This window comes from Piliocolobus tephrosceles, chromosome 11 (genome assembly GCF_002776525.5).
Source record: "Piliocolobus tephrosceles isolate RC106 chromosome 11, ASM277652v3, whole genome shotgun sequence".
Classification (NCBI taxonomy): domain Eukaryota; kingdom Metazoa; phylum Chordata; class Mammalia; order Primates; family Cercopithecidae; genus Piliocolobus; species Piliocolobus tephrosceles.
Genome location: NC_045444.1, coordinates 103,826,335 through 103,849,969, shown reverse-complemented (window position 1 = coordinate 103,849,969; position 23,635 = coordinate 103,826,335).

Below are 23,635 nucleotides of genomic sequence, written 5' to 3'. Positions count from 1 at the left end.
TTGTATATCTATTATACACACACACACACACACACACACACACACACACACACACACACACACACATCTCAACTTAAAAGTGCAAAAGTCAGTTTTTGGTCTTTCTCCCTCTCCTCCTTTATAAGTTTCTCTTACTATTCCTTGGATTTCAAGACTGATTCCATGCATTGTTGCACCACTTTTTTTCCCCTAAGTAAGCAATAACAGCACAATGTACTAGGTTCCATGGACTGTTCTAAGTAACGGGAAGATAGAATAAAATAAGAGATTATCACTGCCCTCAAAGGGCTCACTAAGTAGTAGGGGAAACAGCACATTGTCCTGAAAGTCTCAATGTTGTAATGCTGTAGAACAAAAAAGGGAGAGAGATGTCTCCATGGAATGATACTGAGGGGATGACATTTTTAGCTGCTTCTTGAAGATAGTAAGGAGGTTACTATTTGATGGGTGTGGTACCATTACTATCCCCAGTTAGTTAATCTCCATGTATTTGAGAGAATTATACACACACATCCCATAGATCAGCTTTTGCTATATGACTTGCATTTGCCAATGGAAAGTGAGCAAAAGTTATGTGGGCTACATCTGAGCAGGAACTTTCAAAAACATCATCAGGTTACGCAGCTCATTTCCTTCTTTTGCAAGGGCAGTGTGTGTTCCAGGGAGGGATTTCTCCTCCAGCCTAGATCTCAAAATGAGGAAGACCCAACAACCAGGACTTAGGACAAAGGAATATGTAGCCCAGGGGACTTTAGCCTATTGTTCCGCCATTAGTATGCCGCAGCTGACTCCTTGTATTAGTTTCTCTTCCACCAAGAAGAGAATGGACATGATGTATGTGTTTGCACACAATCAGACGTATATAAATAAGGAGAACATTTTGCTTCCCAAAATCTTTCTTAAGCCTTTGATAAAGAATTCTATTTGGAGGGTAAGATCCCAACAAAAAATTCCAACCCTAAAAGATGGTCTCTAGACTCTTTCTATGACAATAGAAATGGGATTTGCTTCACTCCTTGGAGAGAGAAGGATGCAGAGATAAAAGGAGCTTTTCAACATCCAAGTCTTCAGTAGAGTGAACTAAAAATAAAATGCTAGGTATGAGAAATTTTTTTCTAAGAAATTGTGAAGCAGTGACATTTCAAGTTTGGGTTGGTGTGGAATGAAACGAGTAGGACGCAGCCAGAAGTGAACTAGGGGAGAAGACTGTGAATTCTCATCCCCAAGACAATGACAGTGTTACACAGGAGCTTCAGGCTTTGCGGGGAGTTTAAACCAACTTTACCTAAATATGATTAGCACAAGCCCAGATCCAGGCAACCTGGGCCAAGTACCTCAGAGGACTCCTGTCTGACTGTCCTCAGGATGGCCCTTTCCATGGGGTTAGGAGTGTGCTCAGTCTGGGGGTGTGTGCATCTGGAACTCATGCCCTGCCAGGTGCATGGGACACTGGCATCCCCTGTCCAAATGGTTCCAATCTGGCTTCCTAGGCCTGTACAGGAATAACCTCACCTAGGTTATTCCTCCAGATGGTGGACCACTCCACCGAGGAGCTTTGTTTGCGAGGATGTGGATAGAAATTGAGTGTCCGGACCCTCATATGTCCACATTCCTACATGTGAACTGATCCTGGTGCTGATAGAGTCAGATAGGAAGAGAAAGGGGCTTGACCAGCAACCTCCATTGACACTCATACCCCAGGCCCTGAAATCTTGGAGGAAGGCTTATCTCTGAAGGGTAGGGAGGCCCCAGCTGACATCTTATGTAGTGCAATTTGAGGACAAGGCCCTGCCCATAACACAGGGGATGCTTTGGGCAAGCCTACCCTGAGAATTAACCATGAACCTTTTCCTTAAATGGCACAGTAATGAGGCAGCAAGAAAAATCCGGTTATAATTTTAATGTCCAAAAGCTCATCCATCTGCATTACAATCCTGTAAGAAAAACATGCCATGTGTGGCACCTGTAAAGTGAAATAGGCAAGCCTTGGTTCTCCCACAGGGCAATGATTTCTCCACTTGGAATGCCAGCAATGTCTTCTCCTTGGAAAGTTTATAAAGCTTATATCCTGTCTGTTCACCTTTAATAAAGAAATGTTAAATATTGTAAAATAAACTTTCTTTAATGGGGCAGGAATTCATATCCTCCAAGTGTTTTGCTTCTTTAAACATCCCGAGGGCTATAAAATGCCACAGTTGGACTGGCTGCCATGTCAGGGGTGTGCCTGACTCACTTGGTTTTGGGGGCTCTCCCTGGTTTATGTGGCTACAGCTGGGGAAAGGGGAAGGTTCCAGGCATAATTGCTGGATTATTTGTCTTTATTGTCCAGCTACATTCTTCCTGCTGTTTGACTGGGTAAACTCAGTCAAACTTGCTTTCTTCTGTGCCACTTTTCCTTGTCTGATTATACTTAAACTTCCTGTCACGGACCTGACATTCATATGGTGTGTGTCCCCACTGTCCCTCATCCTTCCTGCCTAGGAGTTCTTTCATGGACAGCAGAGAGGAAGGAATGCTGAACTTGGAATTAGGTCACCAGGCTGCACATCCAAGGCCCTTTGCTTACTAACTGAGTAATGTTGGGCAAATCAGTTAAAAAATCTTCCTTTAGAAAGAAGCCAGGCATTCATTTGTTCCCTCAAAAATACTCCTCCAGGCCTACTATGTGTCAGACAGCATGAGGAGCACAGAAAGACAGAGATGAAGCACCCAGATAAACAGAGAGTGAGTAATTACCTGTGACTTCAGCACTTAAAGAGATTAACACCTTGTCGCTCTCCCAGGCAAGTTGTGAGGGTCAAAGTGAACTTGTGCTCAGAGACGTGAGGGAAATAAGAGTGTGGCAACAAAGACAGTGCCTCCCAACCTTATTTCAGGGCTTTACTCGTAGTTGGTATGCAGTAACTGTCTGAATCAAGTGTAGCTGCTGTTTTAGTATTTACTGCTCTCGTTTATTTTTTGTAACTTCACTCACAACTTCCTTTAAAAATAAATGCAGGGGTGCACTAAGGTTGAAGTGATCTTCAATAGAGTTTGTTCTGATGATTTGGAAATGGGATCCCCCTGGGGTATTGCAAAACTGGGCTCTGGATCTTGGTCTTTGAATAAGTGGATGGTCTTTCACACTCAGAGAAGAGGAAAGCTGCGGGAGATCTCCAGTCTCACAACAGAGATCATTGTACATCGGTGGGGCTGCTGGGTCAAGAGTTAAATCAGAATAATCTGAATACAAATCATAACATAGAAAATGGAAAATTTCCATCCCTGCAAACTCCTTGAGCCATTGATTGGAGTCACAGATATTGCTGTTCTCTCAGCAGAAATATATTAAGACCATATGTAAAGATAAATATTCTGGTCTGAGCAAGATGCAAAGACAAGAAGCAAAGAACTGGTCAGTGGGGTGCCTCATGGACTGCTGTGTTTCCACCCACATGAAAGAATACTCAGAACCATAGGGGGGTTAGATTCTGCTCACCCTTTCATTTGCTCATTTATTCAACAAATATTTATTGAGTGCCTGCTGTGTGCTGGGAATTCAGAAGGAAGCAAAATCTGGCTCAGTCCCTGCCTTCATGAGTTAGTGAAGGACACAGGCATTAATAGAATAATCACACGCACTCATCCCACAGTTGTGGTGGTGATTGTGGTAGATAATGCAAAGAGAGGCTGCAAATAAGACAGCTGATTTCACAAGGAAAGACAAAATAGGCTTCCCCAAGGAGGTGAAGCTTGACCTCTGTGAAAAAAATGGTCACATTACCTTCTCTGTTTCCTCTGCCTTACTCTTCCATCTTTTAGGGATTTTTGTGATTACATTGGGCCCATCTGGATAATCTAGGGTAATCTTCTTCATCTCAAGATCCTTAAACACACCTACAAAGTCCTTTTGATGTGTAAGGTAACAGTCACAGGTTTAGGGATGAAGCCATCTCTGAGGACATTCTTCTGCCTATAGTATCAGGGCATCTGCATGGAAACCTCAGCAGGAATTAAAGGGTAAATGATATATAAAAAGATGTTGTCAGCTCCAAGCAACTGGAGATCCTATCTTAACTGCACTAGGCTCAGTCAAAGAAAGTGGACAGAAAGTCGGCTGCCTTTGCAGGAGTAGGGCTAAATAAATGAGAGGCAGAGCCCAGAACTTAATGCCTGAATGAAATGTTTATGGTGTATAAAGCGGGTCTACTCTAAAGGCAAATAAAATGCTTGATAATTCAGAGGATTTGAGAATTGATTTGAAAACACATGGATTCTGGCACTATGGCTCACTGTGAATATGGCAGGGCTGCCTATGACAATCCCAGAGTGTTATTTCTCTAAATGCATCACTTCAGTCCTTGGAAGGAGTCTGGTCTCTGCTCCTTTGGAAACTTCCAGTATGCACTGTTTATTAGCATCCCGATCCACCTCCTCACATACACCTCTTCCCAGAATAATCTCAATTGATTTAATGATATTTTATGTTTCCCTTGTAGAATTTTCCCAGTTCTAATTTTTCTAGTTTACTCTTACAGTGATATTTTTTCTCCCTTCTCACCTTCCTCAGGCATCAAACGACTTAACTGCCACCCCTCTGGTGTGGGATCCTTACTAGGAAAACTCAACAGGCCTATCGTAATACAATTCAAGGCACAGGAAAGAGCAGATATTCAATATCACCCCTCCTGGGCCCTGTTAGGCTAAGTGGATAGTTGCTGTTGGCAGCACTTTGCAGAAGTTGACCCAAAGCCTTGCCTGCAAGGCCACCTTCCCTCCCACTCTACCACCCATAGAGGGTTCAAGTGCACTGAGTTTCACTCAGGAGAAAACCTTCCTAAGGGGTCTCAGGTATGTGAAGGTGGGATAGAGTAGAGCATTCCATGAATAGGCGGGGGCTTTTCCGGAAGTCTTCTGAAGCTAGACAAGCAAAGACATCCCAATACAGTAGCACAAGCAAGGGTTCAAATCATTGTAGTCGGGATATTCCCAAATTTACTGCAGAAACCAGTCTAATTTTGTTTTTTCCTGAAAGCCACTTTCCTCTTCTCTCTTCCTTTGGAATTTCCATATATTAGCATTAATTCATTTATTCTTTGAGAGGAAGGGAAAACTGGGAAGTCTGAATAGAAGCTGAAATCTTCTGAGCATTTGCTTTCTAACTTGTAGAGGCTAAAGTTAGACCCTGGAAGAGGTTGAGTTTTTTTCTCTTTACCACCTCTTTTTAGAGTGTGAGGAGAAATTCCTCCCATTCTCCTGACCCGTAGGAGATGGCTAATAACAGTCCTATCTCATGAAAGATGATGTGAGGGACTGAAATAATGTATGTAAAGCACTCAAAAGATGCCAAGTATCCAACAAGCTTTTAATAAATGTTCACTAAGAGGTGGGTGGTGATGAAGACGGTGTTGAAGGTAAAGATGATGATAGTGGTGGTGATGATGATGGTGATGGTGATGGTGATGATAATGATGATGGTGGTGATGTTGATAATGATGTTGATGATGGTGATGGTGATGATGATTCCTCAGTTTTCCTAACCTTACTTTTTGGTTGGATTCTCAAGATTTAAAAAGGTAAGGACATTTTAAAAAATCTAATTCATCTTTCCAGCTTTGCTCGATTGAGAAATAAAATTATAGCAACTTACGTTGCCCCTTAATCAACTGTCTTACAGATAACATTTTTCTCAAGTTTAGCTTTGATTCTTTGCTTCTCATGTCTTGGTTTGTCTCTGTCAGTTACCATCTTTAAGTGACTGTCTGGCTGCTGTGGAGATGCTGAGTGTAGATCATGGTGCTCTAGAGGAGTTTTAGAGAGTTAGAGAATTCTAAATCACTGAGTTCTTTAGATCCTTCCACATGGTCCCCAGATCACTCCTTTCAAAATGGCAACTCCTAAAAAAGTTGATCAGTTCTAGCTTAAATCATCAAGTCACACATTCCTCTCTTCCTCACAGGCTGAATAGTTCAGAGTAGATTTTGAGAATGATCTGCTGGAATCTTCTCCTGTCCCACAAATAACCAAGTTGACTAGAGATAGATGGTGTCTCAGATTTTCCTGAAGGCCCCTTCATAATCTGTCTGTGCTTTCATGCCTTGCCCCACAAAAGCCTTTTGCAATCTCCCTAGAAAGTCCAAATGCTCATTTACAAGACTCCCCGAGGGAGGAAAGAAAAAGAACACCGAGAAGATGGTTCATTGCTCAATGCAGCCCCTGACAACAGATTCCCCCAGCTTCCCCTTTTTGCAGCCCATAAACTGCTCTGTAAAAATTAAAAAGCGTGAATTTACAGGGCCTAAAAGGAGCCAGGAAGTAAAGATCCATCTCCAATCAATGGGTCAGGCATACTGATAAAGCAGGAATATAAGGTCTTGCCAATTACTGGCCAATAAAATACCTTCCTTGTCTTTCCAGATCCTTGACCTTCTCCTTCCCATGCAAAACTTAAGTGGGGATAAGAATGAGAAGGGCAAGTAAAAAAAAAAAAAAAAAAAAAAAAAAAGCAATAAAACAAAGCAAAATATCCAGCATGCCCTGGGCTTATAAGGCCACAGTTAGGTCATGAGGGCTTCTCTTCTGGGGCTTTTATTTATCTGTGAATCCCTTGGCTATCTTTCTTGCCCCAGCATTTCCCTATTTTCCATTTCAGGGAAGCTTGGGTTGATCACTAACAAACATTGTTGCTAAGATTGTTCCAACTGGAAATATAAGCCTAATGGTCCTGTGGGAATTAAGGTGACTGAGTGTGTCCTGAGTGGTAGTGGAAGAGACATGGGGCATGTTTGGGAGACATGGCTGGGCTCTGTTGACTTTGTGACTTTGGCAGGCAACCTTAACTTCTCTGAGCCTCAGTTTACTCATCCCTGAAAAGAGGAGAGTAGAGCTGGAATGGATCTTGAGATTTCTTGGTCTGATATTCTCTAATTCTTAAGCAAGTCTGGAATGCAGGGAAGAGATACAGGGACTATCAGAGCAAGCATCCTGGGACAATGGAAGGCTGAAGCTATCTAGACTCTGCACCTTTGGCTCAACCTTCTGAGTCCCCACTGTTATCTGCAACCTGTCTGTTTACCTAAATTTGGCCAAGTTTGCATTGACTTATGTTCATATGGCTGGTAATCCTTCCAACTGTTTGAGAAAGAGAAAGAGAGACGGAGAGGGTAAAAATAAATAAACCTTGATTAAGTTAGAGGAATAACTATTATGAGGGTATCACATACTAGGGCAGACAGGATTATGATAATATTCCTTGGCTACTTGTTTGAGAATAAGAAGTAACTTAAGGATGTAGCCAGATACTCCCCTCAAAGAAATTTCCCATGTAGGCGATGAATTCAAATCACCATCAATCCATTTATGGCAACTTGTCTGTGTAGAGCTGGGGTGGTGTGAATACAGATGAGTTACTGTTGGGGTAATGAGTTACTGTAGGCTTATCTGCCACCCACTTGTGTTTGGCAAGAGCAGATATGGAAGCCTCTGGACTTAGAGCACTGGAACCCAGAGAAAGTTTCAGTTAAGCTGTTGGGTGGGCTCAAGTTGGAACCAAGAGATGCATGTTCAAGGTTCATCCAGCCCAAGATGTAGATGTAGAACAGGCATGGTTCCAAATGGTCTTTTCAGAAAAAGGAAATGTCAAGACAGCCCCCCAGGAGTATACAGACTCCAGGCTGATGGGACAGTAAGAGGAGTATCTGAGCTAGATGCTAAGGCTGGTGTCCTCTGTTGAACTGGATAATCTCTGAGGTCCAGAAAACAGAAGTAGCTTATCTAAGGGCACACAACTGGTTAGTTGATGGGCTGGGATTCATATTTAAGTTCACTCATTCATCCATTCATTCATTAGCCAGTGGCTACCGAATATGCCATGTTCTGGGCTGGACGTTGTGTGCTTCAGTCTTCTGACACCCTGCCCAATTCTCTTCCTCACAAGTCATGACAATTCAATTTCTGTTGAATGCACAGAATCAGCAAAGCCATACACTTCTTTCCCTGCCAAACCTTTCTTCTTTTTGTTAAGGTAATAAGGTGTGGAAAAAAGCATAGAGGATAGATGTTTTTAATTTGAAATGAGAGTAGTGGTCATGAGTTTTTGAATAAGGCCTCTATAAGTATTCTATAACTATCCCCAAAATAGCCTGAGTTGCTTCAGCCAGGCCCACTCCATCAACAAAGGAGTCTCAGGTGCTTGCCAGGGAGTGGGAGCCTCTCAGAGCTGGAGGGATAGACTCAGAGGGGATGTGCAAATCTGAGCTCTGGAGAAGTAGCTTAGAGAGAATCAACTTTTGCACTAATACCTGGCAAGTGAAAGCTGTTCTATAAATAATATCTCTTTCCTCTTTGGTACAGCTTTGAGTTTAGTGGTTATATATTTTCTTTTTCTTACTCAGTTTCTCCCTTGGTTGTATATGATTTCTGCACCCAAAATGAACTTTTGAGGTTCCAATATATACATCTGGGGTGTATCTGTGTCAGTGAGGGGAGATGTTGTAGCCTTGTTTTTAGAGTAGCTGGGGCTGGACGAGGTCAGCTGAATTTTTGAGAGTTCAGGTCAAGGCCCTCCAACTGGCAGGGAGCAGTCACACCCTCCAGGCTCCCCAGCCAAGTGCATGCTCCTCTGAAAGTCACTGAGCTGAAGATAAACATGGAGCCCATAATAGCTTTTTCACTTGATCTCCTTTATTACATGTTCCACACTTTACATTCCTTCGCTCCACTCCTGTATTCTTCTGGATCTTTCAGAACAAACATTGAAGTAGGAAAAAAAAAAGAAAAAGAAGCAAACTGCCCTCTTCCCTCCACCCTTCCTGTCCTTTCTGAGTGACTCACTTCGACTGGGACAATTAATCTTAATCAGGACAGTATGACAGCAGAAAAAAGACATCCGCAGTGAAGCACTTTGGTGCCAAAGATTGGTGAGGCAACCAGTTCCTTCCTCTAGGCTGCAAAGGGGGCAATGGAGAATGATTTGGTTGTTTTAAAAATAGCATGTTGCAAAATCAGAGCTGCCTGTGTCTGCAGGGTGGGCAGCAGGGATGGGGTTGTGTAATGCCTGTGCTAACCACTGAGTGTAAGCAGGCACTTTTAATAGTGTTGGCTGGAAGGTCATACAGGCCACCAGGCCCCAGTGATCAACTCCATCTTCTCCAGGAGAGATTGAGGACAAATAATTCCTCGTATTTGCCCTGGTGTTTTTCTCCACAAAACTCAGAGCTTCCGTGCTAGTATCCTTAACCATTATCCTCATTTTCTGACAGGTGCAATTACTCATCTCCTCTCCTCTGCCCATCTCCTGTTTTGTTTTTCTCTGCATGGGTCATACTTTCCAATAAGCCACGGCTACACCTGGTACCCTAGAAAGGTTTTGGTCAACAGACTGTACTTAGTGCAGACAGACTCAGCAAGTCCTGGAATGACCAGGAGGAACCACTTCATCCCCTTATGAATGCGGTCTCATCTTTTCATTTGCAATTAACTGATCGAGTCCTCATTAGCAGGAGGACTAGTGTTACTCTTTTAAGATCCAAGAACTCCCGGGACACAGTCCAAAGTGCACAGTCCTGCTTCCAAATACAGGGCTGAGAGGGAACTAGAGTTTTTGAGCTGCCCAATTATGGATGAGTATTGTTTCAGTTCCTTCCATAGGTGCCTTTGTTAAAAACTGCCCTAAAACAGACTGATGGGTGCCTCTCCACTGCCATGGTCATGTCCTTGTTGGCCTGGATACAAGCACAGACCACTGTGGTTTCAAGGCTACACACAGGCATCAAGGTTCCAACCCTAATGAAACAAGATGCAAAAAAGATTGAATTAGAGTTGGTGGGGTAGTGATAAAAGGAACTTGCAGTTGATTCGGGGTGAGTTCTGCCCGCCCCTGGGACAATGGTCTCCTTTCCTTCCAGCAGACTTCAGTTGGGAACATCCCAGTCCTCCTGCAGTTCTAATAAGGTCTCTCTTGAGATGGTTCTTAAGCCCCATTGTGAATTTGCCTTTCTCCTTTGCCCATATTGTGAAAAAGTATCAGGCCATCAGTTTCTTTACCTCTAAGGGAATTCTCTCCTCTTATTTTCCATATGTTCTGCTTCCTGGTGTCTGGCTGCCTTCTGTTCTATATAAGGAGTCTGACCTAATAATTTTCTATATTCTGCCTCATTGTGCAAACTATTGTACTGGCATAAGAAAGAAGCTATCCTTTGGTTAAAATGTGCTCTGGTACATCCAACAGACTAACCAGTCATTGGCTTGAGAACAGAAGTCATAGTGTAAGAACACACTCCCCTCCCATCCCTCCATATTGAGTGTGTCAGTTTAGGGTCTTCAGGTCCCTGTCGACACTACATTTTCCAAAACCTTTTGTCATTCATTCATTCCTTCCACAGACCATATTGAGCACTAACATTATGCTAGACTGTAATGCAGATATAGAATCTCACAATAATTATGTAGTCTAGTCAGGTGGAACAAGATCCATGCATAAGCAACTGTGATATCAAGTAAAAAGTGATAGGTTTGGGTGCTCTGGAAATCAGAACTGGATGCAAAAACTATCATGCTACTTCTTTACTGGTGAATGCAAGCCCAGGAAAGGAGAAATGAAGAGAAAAGGAAGGAAAGGTTTCCTGAGCTGGACACCACTTGGTAATAAGTGTAAATAATTGATGAGTCTCACAGACCCTCTTCCTAGAGGGTGGGCAGGGGAAAGAGAACAGAGAAAAAAATTTTCCCTCACTCCTGTGTCCCACTGACAAAAGTTTCAACCTGGGGAGCATTAACTTCCCTTAACTACTTGTATATATGTGTATGTGTGCATGTGTGTGTGTGCACGTGTGTGTGGTGTGTGTGAGGGGGTCCACTGAGCAGCCATGTATATTCCTCTGGCTCTAATGTCTCAGTAACAGCAGGAATATGCCAAGACAGGAGGCAAGAGGTTCAGAGCATGAGCACGAAGCAAGGCACAGTCAGGTTGTGTCCCTGTGCAGTTGGCCAGACTCCACACAGTGCTGCTGGCCTCAGCGGCAACTGGGACAGAACAAGGGGCTGTGGACCCCCTCAATCACCTTAGCAAAGGGAATCTGAAGTGATGCATAAAGGGACCTTTTTTCAGTAACATAAGTCAGGTTCAGATAAAGTGCTTTGGGGATTCAGAGACGGGAGCTTTTTCTTAGAAGCAGAACAGGGGACAGGGAGTTGAGGGAGGACTTTTGGAGAAGGCAGATCTTGAATGGGACTTTGCAGGATGGGAAGGTATAACTAGGCGAGGTGGGGTTGTTTCCATGAAAAGGAGACTCTATGATTGCAAGGACCCAGAGGACAGCACTGAGGACAAGTAGACAATAGTGCAGGGCTTGGTTTGGCCAGAGGATGGGAATGTAAAGGTATGTTAAGGGATAAGGCTGAAAATGTAAACAGGGACAGCTGGGGAGCCAGGGGGAGGAATTTTGATTGGAATCTTCAGACAATAGGGGGCCACCGGTGCTGTTGTGATAAACATTTTAACTCAGGAATTTTAGTCCCTCTTCTTCACAAATTCTGTTGTGTATAGTCAGATACTTGTGCACACAATGACATTTTTAACAAGACTTTTGGAATTTTCCAGAGTCCACAGAACACAGTTAAAAGCTCTGCATGTTGTCCTTTCCATTTTTCAGATGAAGAAATTGAGACTGGGAAAGCTTAGTAGGGAAGATTCTTGCTTTTACTTGTTCTTGTATTTATAGAGCCTGGAGGCAGATCCGGCTCAGGCAAGGGCTAAAGCAGGTGCTCGGATGATATGCCCAGGACTCTGTCCGCTCCACCTCTCAACTCTCCCCACTCCTGTCCTGGCTTCAGTCTCATGCAAGTGCCCTGACGGTGGGGACAAAAGTTCTCAGTGCCTCCAGGTATCCATCCTACTAGCTTAGCAAGTTCTAAAATGGACAGCAAGTGGAGAATGGAATGTTCCATCAAGAAAACAAAACAAAAAGAAGGACTTTGACTAGAAAATGTGGAAATAGAGAAATGACAGTTGTTCACTCCTGGAATCAGAAATGTATTGGCTCTAGTGGAATTAGAGCTTGGTTCTAAACTATTTCTTGGAGCTGGTGATAGAGGGCACAGTGGTGGAAAATAGCTATTGCTACTTGTTTTTCTTTATTTAAAAACTCTCCTGGGACAAGACATCTTTGATTAAGGCCTGAACTCAAGGAAAGAAGTCTTGCTTAATCCCTTCCCAAAGAGATCATAGCTTTACCCTGTGTGCTTTAGTGGGGCTTTCAACTTGGCCCAGTCTTTCTTCTTTTTTTTTTTTTTTTTTTTTTGAGACGGAGTCTTGCTCTGTTGCCCAGGCTGGAGTGCAGTGGCGCGATTTCAGCTCACTGCAAGCTCCGCCTCCCGAGTTCACGCCATTCTCCTGCCTCACCCTCCCGAGTAGCTGGGACTACAGGTGCCCACCACCACACCCGGCTAATAGGCCCAGTCTTTCTTCTGCTAGAGAACTGAAGAGGGAGGTTTTCACTCTGTGTATTTTGTGAGGGACTCCTGGTACGGGAGTGTGATCTTCACTGCCTGAGTTCTGAAAGGGAGCTTAGACCCTTGTATCAAAGGAGTAGACTTTAAAAAATTCTCCTTGAGAATGAAAGATGGCATCTCAGCATTTTGAGTTTTTGTTTCTTTCTTTTTCTCCTCTACTTGAATTAACATGAAGTCAAAACTAGATCTCAGAGTGGAGTTGGCTGCCACACAGTTTAGAGTTGTTTGCATAACATTCCAAAAATAATTCAATAAGAATGGGTTTTTCTTGGAATTTATCACTGCCTGGCAAATTAGAGCCCAAGCACAACAACTCTGTGCTAAAAAGGCATGAGACCTGGCAAATGGAAATGACAGTGGCAGAGAGAAAGGAAACCCCGGCAGCCAGTCAACTTTCATTATCCATGATGGTGTGGCAGGAATGAGAACACAAGGCCGGAGCAGGGACAAACACGGCCTGTGTTCAGGTGCCCGATTTTCTCCAGGACTCGGCAGCAGCTGAGAGGCCAAGGGGGAAGTGCAGGGTATCTTAGGTCTCAGAGACCTAAGAGATTTTTCCACCTCTTCAGCCAAAGTGTCTTTTTCTTATTTGTTTTCATGGAGAGGATCCACAGGTTAAGAAGAGAATAAATTAACATAAACATATAGCTGCAATAAATAGGAGCTCAAGAAGACAGGAACAGAGGAGTGAACCTGAATTGGAGGACTAGGAAGGATTTCGGGCTCTGCTGTTGTCCCTGAATTACCTGGGATGAGCCAAGTAACTTTTCTGAACTTAAATTCTTTCATCTTTAAAATGGGAGAGAATAATAACTAGAATCACAGTGAGAATTATTATGAGTGTAATGCTTTATAGTTACAGGTTCTTTTTACGTCTATGTGATGTAGACAGGAGACTTCACTTGTCTAACTCAGGTTCTTTCATAGATGTCAAGTCCTTCTAGCCCCACTGTTATTAGGCTAGAAACAAAAGCTATTGTCAGGGGCAGAATTATGTACTAGGATCACCTGCCCATGACTCCTTCCCACTCTGGACCACAAGAAATGTGAATATCATTGGACAAATGTGAATATCATTAGTGGACAAAGCTAAGTCTCTGCTGCTTTCAGTGTTGATGCCCCCCAGCCTCTCCTCTTCTCACCCTTGCCCATCACCCTGGCCACCTCATACATGCCTATGGCTGTACATTCCTCCATAGGGCTATGGCCCCTGAGTCTGTATCTTTAGCCTGGACTTCTCACATGACTTCTGCTGTCTGTTCAATCACTGGGACATCTGGCAGCCCCCCAGTTGCACCTGCTCCTATCTGAAATTGGATTGTTCTATCCCCACTTCCCTGCCACAGTGCCTTAGCTCGGGCTGCATAACAAAATAGCATAAAGTGAGTGGCTTGAACAACAGATATTTAATTCTCACAGTTCTGGAGTCTGCAAAATCCATGATCAGGGTGCTGGTAGATTCAGCATCTGGTGAGAACCCTCTTTCTGGTGTGGAGACAGCTACCTTCTTGCTATATCCTCCCATGGTGGAGAGAACAAGCTCAGTTTGCTCTTGTTCTTATAAGGGCACTAATCCCATCACAGGGGCTCCACTTTCATGACCTTATCTAAGTTCCCACCTCCTAATGCCATCACAATCGGAACTAGGGCTTCAACCCAGGAATCTGGGGGACACAAACATTCAGTCTGTGCCACACAATGCATGACTCCTTCCTTCTAGTAGGTGCTCAAGCCAGGCACCTAGGAGTCATCCCTAATTTTCTCTCCTTTACCATATCCTTTTTTTTTTTTCGAGATGGAGTTTCACTCATGTTGCCCAGGCTGGAGTGCAATGGTGTGATCTCAGCTCACTGCAGCCTCCGCCTCCCAGGTTAAGGTGATTCTCCTGCTGCAGCCTCCCGAGTAGCTGGGATTACAGGCATGAGCCACCATACCTGGCTAATTTTGTATGTTTAGTAGAGATGGGGTTTCACCATGTTGGCCAAGCTGGTCTTGAACTTATGACCTCGGGTGATCCACCCACCTCGGCCTCCCAAAGTGCTGGGATGACAGGCATGAGCCATCATGCCCAGCCCTTTACCATCTACTTTAAATCAATCGTCATCACTCTGGCTTCTCAAATCTCTTGAATGTGTCTAATTTTTTGTATCCTCCTGCTCCCACCCTAGCTCAAGTTGCTGCCCTCTTTTCCCGGGCTATAGCCACAGCTGTCAAACTGGTCTTCTTTCCTCTGGTTTTGTCCATTTTCCATTCCTTCTCCATGCTGTAGCCAGAATAATATTTCTTCAAAAAGCAAATCCAAACATGTCTCTTTTCTGCTTCACACCCTTCACTGACTTCCCCTTGACCTCAGGATAAACTTTAAATTCTTTAACGTGACTTACGTGACTTACAAGCCTCACCTCCTCAGCCTGCCCCAACCCCGTCAAATGCCTTATATGTCTTGTGGTCTCTGTGCTTCAGAGAGCTGAGTCTTCATATAAGACGTTTCTTCTTAGAACGATTCCTGTGTGCTTCAACCAGGCTGTTACCCGTCCTTCAGATCTCAGTTAACCCTTACTTCCCACAGGAATTCTGCCTGGATTCCCACTCTTTAACTCCAGATAAAGAGCCATTTCCTGATTCCAAAAGTAGAACTAATAGAAGGTCCTTTTCTTCTATCTAGGTGTCTTTTATACAGAAGGGAACAGACTCACTAGTTCAGAACAAAGCAACAGCAAGCTTGAATGTCATCTTTTCTGGCTCCCAGCAGGATGCAGCTACTCAGAGCGAAGGGTACCTGGCAGGTCCTCAGAGGAGTAATGGGTCCACCTTGCCTGGCTGGGAAAAGTTCAACAGGTTCACCGACAGCTCCTATCAGCTCTGAGTACACTGACATGAAGCAGTGTACATCCTCCTCAGATAGGAGCAGGCATCCTTCTCAGATGCTGAGCTGTTCCAGAGCAGCTAAGATTTATAAGCTAAGTTGCCATTGACAGGTAACTACAAATGTTCTAAAACATTATGTTACTAAAAGTTGATCACACTCACAAATTCAAACTTAGTATTTTGGCATAAGTTCAAGCCACTGCATTTCAACTGAGATACATCATCTTGCTGTCTTGCTTTTAATTGAAGGCCATAGTTTCTGTTGATTTAGGAATAGTTCTGGTGACCAGAAAAAGTCTCATTATAAGATGACCTTTTCCTAGGACAAAATCCTAAAAAGGGGGGTGATTTTTCTAGGGACTAGGAAAGTCACCCCTATGAAGTCACCCTCCTGGGTGAAATTAGCTATACCCTCCTGTTCTGGGATCCCAGATACCCTATACTTCCCTTATCATATCTGTTTCATATGAACAGCATTTCATATTCTAACTCGTGGTGCTTGTTTAAGACTTCTCATACCCTAAACTCTAGGAAGCTAGGAGCCCCATGTGACTTTTTCAATTCAATCCTGAGATAAAACATATGTTCAGTAAATACTGCCCGGAGGAATATCTGCTCATTTCCTGCTCACCACCCTGGCAGAAATGAGGAACAAGGCCTCTGTGAGTGTATGGGCTTTTTTCTCAACTGGATTTATCTGCTGCTTTTATTTCTGCCATGGCAGCTACTATCTCCTTGGGTTAAGAGCATTGAACTGGAAGAAGCTTGTCATTTTACCAACTGCAAAAAGTGGGGAAGGGGAATAAGGAGAGGTGAGGTGAGGAGCCCATAAAGAGAATCTTATATGTGGGGTCAGTGTAGCTAGAAGAAAGTCAGCAGCTATTTGATCAGCTTCTCCTTTGTAACCTCAGATTTCACCAGTAATTAAACTGAGGGAATATGCTGTAAATCCCTAGGCTTCATGTCCCTGGGGCAATAGTGGTTTTGATGAATAGCCTCCACTGTGAGGCACCCTGAAGGCAGTCCCCTGTGTGAATACAAATCTTGCCTTCCAGCCCCACCCCCATTTATTCTACCCCTATCACCCACAAACCCCAACCCCTCCACTTCTTTTGCTCTGCAAACTATTAGGAAGACATCTAATAAATCATCTCAGTTGGAGTGGCATGGCAGGAGAAACACCTCATCCATAATCACCTCAACCACTCCCTTTGTCAAAAGTAGGGTGAGATAATGACTTTATTATCCTTTGGAAAAACTCAGCATCTGAACAATATGTGCTAGGAAAGACCATGTTCCTTCATCTCCCAACCCTGGGCAAGGTGGATGACCACACATTGAGTGGGCAGTGTATAGGGTTGGAAGAATCATACACTGGTGCTTTCAAATGGTACCCTTGAATATTCCCAGAACAGACCATTGTGTTCGGAAGCCAAGGGGAAGGAAAGGAGCCACAAGCAAATTCCAGCATGCCTCAAAATCCTAGAAGTAAATCTGGAGCCAGACTGCCAAAGTTTAAATCCCAACTGAACTACAGCCTGGCAATGTGATTTGGGAAAAGTTTCTCTACCCCTAGTCACCTCTGTTTTCCCTGCAAAACAGGGATAATCATTATGGTCAAGTTACTTGAGGTCAGGAGTTCGAGACCAGCCTGGCCAATATGGTGAAGCCCTGTCTCTACTAAAAATACAAAAATTAGCCAGTTGTGATGGCTGGTGCCTGTAGTCCCAGCTACTGGGGAGGCTGAGACAGGAGAACTGCTTGAACCCTGGCGGTGGGGGTTGCAGTGAGCCAAGCTTGTGCCACTGTGTTCCAGCTCGGGTGACAGAGTGAGACGCCACTTCAAAAACAAATAAACAAAAAATAATAATAATGATACCCAAGTCAAGGGTAATTAGAAATATTAAATAAGCTTATTTAAGAACAGGACTTAGCATAAGGCATAGTACCTAAAAAATCCTCAGTAGAAACTATCTGGTTGTTATTGTTATTATTACTATTAACTGTATTGTTATTATTACTATTAATTCTCCATGAACTGTTTTACCAAGTAGCATAGTTAAGTAAAACTAAATAGGAAGACATTTACAGAAATATTAAGGAAGAATTTGAGGCAAGATGGCCAACTAGACACAGCTAAGTGGAACAGCTGCCACCGAGGTATCTAGATAGCTGGCGTGCTCCTAATAGATCTTCAGAGGGAAGGCACTGAGAGTGGACAGAGGGAAGACACAGAAGCTGGGTTAAAGGAGAAAGAAGCTGGAAACCCCACATGGGGCTGCTGTGCACCAGAACTTGTTCTTGGCCCCCAATGACTGGGAGAACATGTGGGTTGATCTGGCAAGGAGCAACCTGCTCTTGCCATGGGTCTCCTGAATCCTGGCAGAGGGAGACCCCTCGACCACCATGGACATTTGAGTTGGCAGGGATTGCTGCCTAGAGAAGTGGTAGGGACAGTACTCTAGTCCCCGTGGAGCCCAGAGGGTTTGAAGCATCTGTAGCAGAGTTTGGCTGGAGATGCCCATCCCTTTAGGCTTGCCTTGTTCCCATAGAAGATTTTAGCTCTAAGGGAACTGTCAGACCTGAACCCTGAGGGGAGGTTTCGCCCATCACACAGGGCTCTTGTGCACCCCTTGGTCTGCTGGCCTCTCCCAGAGCCCGAGCTGAACCACACCTGCTTGCAGTGCACCCTCGGGTGCCCTGGGGGCCCACATCACAGCTCCTGCACTGATGGACCCTGCCTGACCAACAGAGAACTCCAGCAGAGCAGCCCCCATGGACATGCACCAGCTTGCTCACTCCCTCTGCCCACTGTAGCTTCCCCTGGGCCATGGCACCTCCCACATATCTTTGCCAGCACATGTGTGCCTGGGCAGATTTTGCCTTTCCTGACCTGCCAGCATGCATGTGAGCATGCATCCTGCCCTGCTGCTGCTGCCAATGTGAGTGCCCCCCCCAACACCCTAACCCCTACCACCATACTGCCATTGCAGTCTGAGCCTTGGTGGGCACAGAACCCCTCAGCCCTGCCGCTGCAGACCCCCGCCCTTGCATCAATGCTGCTGACAAGTGAAACTAGGCACTCAGAACAGAGGACTCTTCCCTGCCCTGAGTGGCCCCCCTTGGCTGCATGAACATGCCAAGAAGGCACACACAGACCTGCACCTGCCAGAATCCCACACCTATGCTGACAATACCACCGGTGTGACTGTATACACAGTTACCATGCCCACCACCAAGTCAGGCTGCCTCTGCTGCTTCTGTGAACACCTGCACAAAAGCTGACACTCCAGCACCTGCTAGTACCTTGCTGCAGTGGACTAGCATGCATCTTGCCACACTGCTGCTGCTGCTGGCATTTGCAAGTGAGGATGGATCCTGCTGCCACTGTCATAGAAAACACTTTGACACCACCTGTTAGAGTGTGCCGACCAGAAGTCTAGAAGTACTTTGACACTCCTACCAGCACAGTGGGTTCCTAACCTTGAAGAGCCAAAGAACAAAGTTGGAGATCAGTACCAGTCCCCCAGAGTTTGAGCACATAGTCCAGGAGTTAGGAGCTGAGCCTTAGCCCCTTAAAATCTTGCAGAAATGAAGCCCATAGACTCAATCCACCTTATACCACAATCAAACCCTCAAGGTCATCAAATAGGATAGAAGAAAAAAATAGCATCCGAAGGACAGCAATTTCAAAGATTGAAGTAACATCAGTTTACAAAGATGAGAAAGAACCAGTGCAAGAACTCTTGACAACACAAAAAGTCAGAGTGTCTTCCTTTCTCCAAACAACTACACTAACTCTCCAGCAAGGAATCTCAACTGGGCTGAGATGACTGAAATGACAGAAATAAAATTTAGAACGTGGATAGGAAGGAAGATCATCAAGATGCAGGAGTATGTTGAAACCCAATCCAAAGAAGCTAAGAATTAAAATTAAATGATATAGGAGCTGACAGACAAAATAGACGTTTAAAAAAGAACATAACTGACCTTATAGAGCTGAAAAACATAATATAAGAATTTTATAATGCAATCACAAGTATTAGTAGCAGAATAGACCAAGCTGAGGAAAGAATCTCAGAGCTTGAAGACTGGCTCTGTAAAATAAGACAGTCAGCCAAGAATAGAAAAAAAAGATTGAAAAGGAATGAACAACCCCCCTACCCCCACACTGAGAAATATGGAATTATAGAAAGAGACCATATCTATGACTCACTGGTGTCCCTGAAAGAGATGCAGAGAATGGAAGAAACTTGGAAAACATATTTCAGGATATCATTCAGGAGGACTTCTCCAACCTGGCTAGAAAGGCCTACATTCAAATTCAGGAATTTCAGAAAATGCCAGCAAGATACTTCACAAGAAGATCATCTCCAAGACACATTATTTTCAGATTCTCCAAGGTCAAAATAAAAGAAAAAAATGTTAAATGTAGCTATAAAGAAAGGTCAGGTCATCTACAAAGGGAAGCCCATCAGACTAACAGCCTCAGAAGAAAAGCTGCAAGCTAGAAGAGACTGATGGCCAATATTTGGAAAAAGAAATTCCAATCCAGAATTTTATATCTGGCCAAACTAAGCTTCATAAGTGAAAGAGAAGTAAGATCTTTTTCAGACGAGCAAATCCTGAGGAAATTTGTTACCACCAGACCTACCTTGCAAGAGCTCCTGATGGAAGCACTAAATCTGAAAAGGAAAGACCATTACCAGGTACTACAAAAACACACTTACAGACCAGTGGCACTATAAAGCAACCACACAAACAAGTCTGCATAACAACCAGTTAACATCATGATGATAGGATCAAATACACACATATCAAAACTAACCTTGAATGTAAATGAGTTAAATGCCCCCAATTATAAGGCACAGAGTGGCAAACTGAAGAACCAAGACCCAGTGATATGCTGTCTTCAAGAGACCCATCTCACATGTAATGATACCCATAGGCTCAAAATAAAGTGATGGAGAAAAATCTACCAAGCAAATGGAAAACATAAAAAAGCAGGAGTTGCAATTCTAATTTCAGACAAAACAAACTTTATGCCAACAAAAATTTAAAAAGACAAAGAAAGGCATTACATAATGGTAAAGGGTTCAATTCAACAAGAAGACCTAACTATCCTAACTATATATGCACTCAACACAGGAGCACCCAGATTTGTAAAGCAAGTTTTGAGAGACCTTCAAAGAGACATATACTTCCACACAATAATAATGGGATACTTCAACACTCCATTGAAAGTATTAGACAGATCATTCAGGTAAAAAGTTAAGAAAGATATTCAGGGTCTGAACTGAACATGTGATCAGGTCTATGGACCTCATAAACATCTACAGGACAGAACTCTCCACCTCAGAACAACAAAATATATATACTTCTCATTGCCACATACTCTAAAATCAACCACACAACCGGGCTTAAAACAACCATCAGCAAATGCAAAAGAAACGAAATCTTAACAACCACTCTCTCAGACCACAGCACAATAAAATTAGAAATCCAGACTAAGAAAATCACTCAAAACCATACAATTACATGGAAATTAGATAACCTGCTCCTGAATGACTTTTTGGTAAATACTGAAATTAAGGCAGAAATCAAGAAGTGTTTTTGAAACTGATGAGAAGAAAGATACAACATAACAGAATCTCTGGGACACAGCTAAGGCAGTGTTAAGAGAGAAATTTATAGCACAAACACCTGCATCCAAAAGCTAGAAAGATCTCAATTTAATAACATAATATCACAACTAAAAGAACTAGAGAACCAAGAGTAAAACAACCCCAAAGCTAGAAGAAGACAAAAAAATAACCAAAATCAGAGCTGAACTGAAGGAGATTGAGACACAAAAACCATTCAAAAGATCAATAAGTATAGGAGTTGGTTTTTGGAAGAAAAGGAAAGAAAATAGATAACTAGGTAGACTAATAAAGAAGAAAAGATCCAAACAAACACAATTAGAAATGACAGAACGGATATTACCAGTGACCCCACAGAAATACAAATAACTGTCAGAGAGTATTATAAACATGTCTATGCACACAAACCAGAAAATCTAGAAGAAATGAAGTAATTCCTAGACATATACACCCTCCCAAGACTGAACAAGGAAGAAATTGAATCCCTGAACACACCAATAGTGAACTCCAAAACTGAATCAGTAATAAAAGCACAGGACCTGATGGACTCACTGCCAACTTCAAGAGGATGTACAAAAAAGAGCTGATACTACTCCTACTGAAACTATTCCAAAAAACCGAGGAGGAAGGTCTTCTCCCTAGCTAATTCCATAAAGTCAGCATCATCCTGATACCAAAACCTGGCAGAGACACAACAAAAAAAGAAAACTTCAGGCAAATATCCTTGATGAACATCAGTGTAGAAGTCCTCAACATAATACTGACACTGAATCTGGCAGCACATCAAAAAGCTTGTCCACTAGATCAAGGCATTATCCCTGGGATGCAAGATTGGTTCAACAAACAGAAATCAATAAATGTGATTCATCACATAAACAGCACTGAGACAAAAGCCACATAATTATCTCAATAGACGCAGAAAAGACTTTCAATAAAATTCAACACTCTTTCAGGTTAAAAACTCTCAATAAACTAGATATTGAAGAAACATACCTCAAAATAATAAGAGCCACTATGACAAACCCACAGCCAACACTATACTAAGTGGGCAAAAGCTGGAAGCATTCTCCATGAAAACTGGCACAAGACAAGGATGCCCTCTCTCACCACTCTCATTAAGCATAGTTTTGGAAGTCCTGGCCAGAGTAATTAGGCAAGAGAAGGAAACAAAGGGCACCCAAATTGGAATAGAGGAAGTCAAACTATCCCTATTTGCAGATGACATTATTCTATATCTAGAAAACCCCATAGTCTCAGCCCAAAAGCTCCTTAAGCTGATGAACAACTTCAGTGAAGTCTCAGGACACAAGATCAACATACAGAAGTACTACCATTCTTACACACCAACAACAGTCAAGCTGAGAGTCAGATCAGAAATGCAATCACATTCACAATTGCCACAAAAAGAATGAAATACCTAGGAATACAGCTAACCAGGGAGGTGAAAGATCTCTACAGAACTACAAAACACAGCTTAAATAAATCAGATATGACACAAACAAATGGCAAAACATTCTATGCTCAAGGATAGAAAGAATCAATATTGTTAAAAAGGCCATACTGCCAAAAGCAATTTATAGATTCAGTGCTAGTACTATCAAACTACCAATGACACTCTTCACAGAACTAGAAAAAGCTGTTTTAAAATTCATATGGGACCAATTTTAGGGGTAAAGGCAATCCTAACCAAAAATAACAAAGCTGGAGGCATCATGCTACCCAACTTCAAACTATACTATAGAGCTACAGTAACCAGAACAGCATGGTACTGGTACAAAGAAAGACACAGAGACCAATGGAACAGAAGAGAGCCAAGAAATAAGGCCACACACCTACAATCATCTGATCTTCGATAAGGCTGACAAAAACAAGCAATAAGGAAAAGACTCTTTATTCAATAAATGGTGCTGAGATAACTGGCTAGCCATATTCAGAAGATTCAGACTGGACTCCTTGTTTATACCATAAACAAAAATTAACTCAGGATGAATTAAAGACTTAACTGTAAAACCCAAAACTGTAAAATCCCTAGAAGACAACCTAGGCAATACCATCCTGGACATAGGAACAGGCAATGATTTCATGATGAAAATGCCAAAAACAACTGCAAAAAAGCAAAAATTGGCAAATAAGATCTAAGTAAACTAAAGAGCTTCTGCACAGTAAAAGAAACTATCAAGCAAGTAAACAACCTACAGAATGGGAGAAAATATTTGCAAACTCTGCATCTGACAAAGGTCTAATATCCAGCATCTATAAGAAACTTAAACAAATTTACAAGTGAAAAACAAACAACTCTTAAAAAGTGGACAAAGGACAGGAACAGACACTTTTCAAAAGAACACATACATGTGGCCAACAAAAGCATACAAAAACAGGTCATCACTGATCATTAGAGAAATGCAAATCAAAACCACAATGAGATACCATCTCAAACCAATGAGAATGGCCATTAAAAAGTCAAAAATTAACAGATGCTGGCAAGATTGTAGTGAAAATAGAACACTTTATACACTTTTGGTGGGAGCGTAAATTATTTCAACCCTTGTTGAAAGCAGCATGGCAATTCCTCAAAGAGTTAAAAACAGAACTACCATTTGACCCAGCAATTCCATTACTGGGCACATACCCAAAGG